The sequence below is a fragment of the Puntigrus tetrazona genome, chromosome 17 (genome assembly GCF_018831695.1).
Source record: "Puntigrus tetrazona isolate hp1 chromosome 17, ASM1883169v1, whole genome shotgun sequence".
Lineage (NCBI taxonomy): Eukaryota > Metazoa > Chordata > Actinopteri > Cypriniformes > Cyprinidae > Puntigrus > Puntigrus tetrazona.
This window is the reverse complement of record NC_056715.1, coordinates 18,732,992-18,738,991: the sequence shown is the minus strand read 5'-3', so window position 1 is coordinate 18,738,991 and position 6,000 is coordinate 18,732,992.

Here is a 6,000-nt window from a genome sequence, read left to right as displayed (position 1 = left end):
CTAGAGTTAGTCAAACGTGTATAAAGAGCTACAAATTCAAGCACTTTAGGAAACACGTTTTTTAAGCAGGTTTAATAACGTGTCTGCTGTTGTTCAGGACTCCTGTGATCGCAGGAGGAATCTTTCTTGTCATGGATAAAGGCTGGTTTAATCACCTGGGACAGTACGACACTCGCATGGACATCTGGGGGTGAGAACTTTGGTAAGGGATGAATGGTTTGTGTCGAGCGTTCAGTGAACAGTTTAGCATCGGAGACTACTGTGTGCAGAGTTTAATAAGTGCCATTCACTGATATAGTTTAACACATGAATAATAATGAAAACAGAATTACAAATTCAACTTGTTTTATTTGCAAATCAACGCTTCTCTTTTATTTAGTTGAACTACGATAGACTCAAGTAACTAAAGTTTAAAATTTTATTAAATTAAGTAAAAAGCTGTATAGAGCGTTTAAAAAAACGCAATAAAAGGCAAAGCGTAAAATTAACTCTAACTAAAATTAAGTAATTGGCTTATAAGTAAATATATATGAACAATATGAAAAATATACACAAAAAATGTAAGGGAACAATCTCAAATATTGTTACATTACTATATAAAATCTATAACTGCATGCTAAAATGAGGTAACACTTTATTTCTGTAGTCCACTTCAGACACTACTAACTGGTAAGTAACTTTGTAACTACATGTCAACTAGCAGTCGTCAGGAGTATTAGTAAACTGTCTGATTAATATCTTCTAACACTTTATATTGATGGAACCACTACAAACTTTACAAGTGTATGTCCAGCTTACTTCCTGCTAACCTAAACAGTCTGCTTTGAGAGTTAGCAAAGGTTTACAAAAGTTCATGAGAATTAGTTGACGTGTAGTTACAAAGTTACTTATGGTTAGTATAATGCTCAAGTGGACTGTCAAAATAAAAATGTGTAATGTGTTTGTTTTAGAGCCCTCTACTGGATAAATCAGTGTCTTGTTGTATATTATTGCTATCATAAGTGTCATTTTTGCAAATCTTGTGTCCACTACATTTCGCCCCAGTAGCAATGGCTTCCAAAAGAGCCAACCTATCGACAAGGTGATCTCCGGGTGACCGTAACGCTGTTTTGAGCGTGTCCGTGTTTACTTCCTGTCTGTTTGTGCTCGCCGCAGAGCTGTGCGTTCCAGAGTGTGGATGCGGCGGCAGCCTGAGATCCTTCCCTGCAGCCGCGTGGGCCACGTTTTCCGGAAACGCCATCCGCACCGACTTCCCGAGGGCAACGCGCTCACCTACACTGGTAAACCTGATTTCTGTGACCAGCGATGCTATGTTTGGCACCGCAGTGCGTGAACGAACGGGCTGCTGTATTGCAGGAACACGCGGAGAGCTGCTGAGGTCTGGATGGATGAGTATAAACAGTATTACTACCTTGGCGAGGCGTCGCCAGCGCAGGGCAAGCCTTCCGGAGGTCCGTGAATGCCGGTCTTTTCGTCTTCTTCTTTGGGGCCGAACTGCTCCTTTAATCTGCCTCTCTGTCTCTCTGTACAGCATCGCTGGATCGGCTGGCATTGAGGCGGAAGCTGAACTGTAACTCTTTCGCTGGTATCTAGAGAACGTGTATCCTGAGCTCAAGTGAGTCACGTCCAGGTATAATGTCGCTTTGGCTCATATCGAGCGCCGTTTTCTGAGAGTTTGGTGCTTGTCGTCCGTCAGGATCCCGGAGCAGGAAGCGGCGTGACAGTCTCCTGAAGCAGGCGGCCTGTGTCTGGAGAGCCACGGCACGAGACAGTCTGGGTCTGGCGGAGTGTAAGACCTGCGTCGAGCATCCTGCTTCAGTCAGCAGTGTGTGTGTGTGTGTGTGTGTGTGTGTGTGTGACCTTTTCGCTGGCCTCTGGTAACTGAGCTGAACGTCAGGAGTGTGGCAGTTCAAAATAGTTTAGCTTTTTCCTTAACAATTTTAGCTTTTGTTTGAGTAAATATAGAGTGATAACACTAAGGTACCGATTTCCCGTTTGTTTTGTTAATGCGTTACCTATTCCGCCGCTGAATATAAACTAAAAAAGGTTACTGCGTAATTTTTAGCTCGAGATCTGACTTTATATCTTGCAATTGCTAGTTTGTATCACGCGATTCTGAGAAAAAAGCTGGAATTGTGATTAAAAAATCGCAATAACCTTTTTTCGCTTTTACTCGGTTAGATATAAACCGAAAAGGACAGTTTTTTTATCTCGGACTTTATATCTCGCGATTTCAAGTTTACTGTCACCAAGCCAGCAGAGGGAGCCTGACCTCTGGGTGATCTGCATCCACTCTTTCTGCGACAACTTCCTGTCCCAGGACTATAAATACTGCAGCAAGCCACTCAACTGCAGGTTGCATTGTTTCGCCTGTTGTATTGTAGTTATATCGTTCATGGATTATTGTCTCTGGTTTTGACCTGTCTGTATTCTGATTCTCTGATCGCTTTGCCGCCTGACCTGACTCCGCCTGTCTCTGGATTTTGTTATTGCCTCAACCCTATATATCTGTTAGCCCTGTTCGACGCCTGCCTGTTATGACCATGCCTTCGTTTAATAAAAGCCTGCACATGGATCCGCACGCCTCAGACCGTTCTTCGTGACAGAATGCAACCTCACACAGGATCCAGCGGCTTTTCACTCAATCCATGGCCAGGTATGCACTCTTGTAATGTCTTTGCTAACCCTCAAGCAGGGCACCCGATCACTTGAGATTATACTCAGGAATTTCTGACCTGGCTTACTTCTCTGATTTACCGGACTGTTTGCTAATTGAATTTTTCACGAGGGAATAAATCAGCCACCAAAAATACAACTTGTTCGAGAGGGTCCACGTGAATCACTGGCACAATTTTATTGAGTTTGGTTTAGTGACTGTGGGGTCAGCTCACGCTTGGGTATTATGGAGGAAGAAGACACTGCATTTATTCCCAAGATGGCCGCCCTGCCCAGAGCTGCTTCCCAAGATGGCCGCGCCTGCCCAGAGCCGCTTCCCAAGATGGCGCCACGCCTGCCCAGAGCCGCTTCCCAAGATGGCCGCCGCCTGCCCAGAGCCGCTTCCCAAGATGGTCGCCGCCTGCCCAGAGCCGGCTTCCCAAGATGGTCGCCGCCTGCCCAGAGCCGCTTCCCAAGATGGCCGCCACTCGCCCAGAGCCGCTTCCCAAGATGGCCGCCGCCGCCCAGAGCCGCTTCCCAAGATGGCCGCGCCTGCCCAGAGCAAGCTTCCCAAGATGGTCGCCGCCTGCCCAGAGCCGCTTCCCGAAGATGGTCGCCGCCTGCCCAGAGCCGCTTCCCAAGATGGCCGCCTGCCCAGAGCGCTTCCTCAAGATGGATGCCGCCTGCCCAGAGCCGCTTCCCAAGATGGATGCCGCCTGCCCAGAGCCGCTTCCCAAGATGGCTGCCGCCTGCCCAGCGCCGCTTCCCAAGATGGCTGCCGCCTGCCCAGCGCCGCTTCCCAAGATGGCTGCCGCTTCGCCCAGCGCCGGCGCTTCCCAAGATGGCTGCCGCCTGCCCAGCGCCGGGCTTCCCAAGATGGCTGCCGCCTGCCCAGAGCGCTTCCCAAGATGGCTGCCGCCTGCCCAGCGCCGCTTCCCAAGATGGCTGCCGCCGCCCAGCGCCGCTTCCCAAGATGGCTGCCGCCTGCCCAGCGCCGCTTCCCAAGATGGCTGCCGCCTGCCCAGCGCCGCTTCCCAAGATGGCTGCCGCCTGCCCAGCGCCGCTTCCCAAGATGCTGCCGCCTGCCCAGCGCCGCTTCCCAAGATGGCTGCCGCCTGCCCAGCGCCGCTTCCCAAGATGGCTGCCGCCGCCCAGCGCCGCTTCCCAAGATGGCTGCCGCCTGCCCAGCGCCGCTTCCCAAGATGGCTGCCGCCTGCCCAGCGCCGCTTCCCAAGATGGCTGCCGCCTGCCCAGCGCCGCTTCCCAAGATGGCTGCCGCCTGCCCAGCTGCCGCTTCCCAAGATGGCTGCCGCCTGCCCAGCGCCGCTTCCCAAGATGGCTGCCGCCGCTGCCCAGCGCCGCTTCCTAAGATGGCTGCCGCCTGCCCAGCGCCGCTTCCCAAGATGGCTGCCGCCTGCCCTGCAAAAGCCTCCAGTGCCCGCGCCTGCGTGCAAAGCCTCCAGTGCCCGCGCCTGCGTGCAAAGCCTCCAGTGCCCGCGCTGCGTAAAAGCCTCCAGTGCCCGCGCCGTGGCAAGCCTCCAGTGCCCGCGCCTGCGCAAAGCCTCCAGTGCCAGCGCCGTGTGCTGCAAAGCTTCCAGTGCCCGTGCAAAGCGGTAAAGTGCCTCCAGTACGCGCGTGCAAAGCCTCCAGTGCCCGCGCCTGCGCAAAGCCCTCAGTGCCAGCGCCTGCGTGCAAAGCTTCCCCAGTGCCCGGCGCTGCGTGTAAAGCCTCTCCAGTGCCCGCGCCTCGCAGCAAAGCCTCCAGTGCCCGCGCCTCGCAAAGCCTCAAGTTATCCCACCTCCACACCCTTGCTGCGTCGTCAATGGATCCCAGCAGCCCCTGCACTCATCCTCCTCCCTCCACCTGGAGCTCAAATCACGGGTCTGCCAGTCTCCATCGCCGCCGTGGGTGAAGGATCCCTCGCTTCACCGCCCCGCCTCCGTCCCAGACTCCACCCTCGGAAGCTTGTAGACCCGCCGGCTTCCTTTAGCTCCTAGCTCCTCCTCTCTGCGTGCTCCGCCATTCCACCAGCTTCCACAGGCTCCATCGTCTCTCCGTTCACGCCTTGGTCGGGTTCGTTCGACCATCCGTCGCCTCAGGATTCCACTCCTCCAGCTTCCTGAAATCCCTCCATCCTCCGGCTCTGTCAGGCTCCTCCTTCCTCCCGGCTCCACCTCAGTCCTCTGTCGCTCTGGCTCCGCTCCACGCCCTTCTCGCCCCTCGCCTCGCATCGTCGTCGGGTTCTGCGGGATCGCCTAGGACCTCCAGCGCGCTGTGTCGCTCTGGCTCTTCGGCTCTCCGCCTCCGCCTCCAGTCTCCCCGACCACCTGCTCCGCCGCCGTCGGTCGGCTCCATGGGGTTGATGACCGTTACCTCTCCATGGCTCCTCCCTCCGTCGGCTCCACCACTGACCATCATGGCTGGGCTCTGATCGCCTCCCGCCCGGACTCCTCCCGTCTTCACCCCTGGCTCCTCCCACCGCTCTCTTCCTCCCTGGTCTCAGTGTGCTGACTCCCTCCCGGAACCCCTCCCAAGCTCACAGTTATATTTTTGTGTTGTGGAGCGCCAGGAGTCGCTCCTAGGAGGGGGCTATGGTCACCAAGCCAGCAGAGGGAGCCCTGACCTCCTGGGTGATCTGCATCCACTCTTTCTGCGACAACTTCCTGTCCCAGGACTATAAATACTGCAGCAAGCCACTCAACTGCAGGTTGCATTGTTTCGCCTGTTGTATTGTAGTTATATCGCTCGTGGGATTATTGTCTCTGGTTTTGACCCTGTCTGTATTCTGATTCTCTGATCGCTTGTCGCCTGACCTGACCTCCGCCTGTCTCTGGATTTTGTTATTGCCTCGCCTCCTATATATCTGTTAGCCCTGTTCGACGCCTGCCTGTTATGACCATGCCTTCGTTTAATAAAAGCCTGCACATGGATCCGCACGCCTCAGACCGTTCATTCGTGACAATTTACATCTCACAATAACTGCGTTTTATATCTCACAATATTGACAAAATAGCTAGAATTGGTAGATTAAAACTCGCAATAACCTTTTTTATTTTTTATTCCGCGGAGGAAACGAGCCCATAGTTACCATGTCAACAAGCTTTCAAAATAGTTTTTTTATTTGTTATTATAATTTTTTTTAGCAAACTATTTTAGCGGTTGTTTTGTGTTGTTAATTGCTCAGTTACCACGTCAACATAGGTTTTCAAAATAATTTAGCTTTTTTATTTTATTTAATTTTTTTATTTTTTTTATTTTTCGGTGTTTTGTTTTGTTTCGTTGCCATTCAGTTGCCGTGTCAACATGCATATAGAATTTCAGTGATTGCATAATTGTAATTATTAA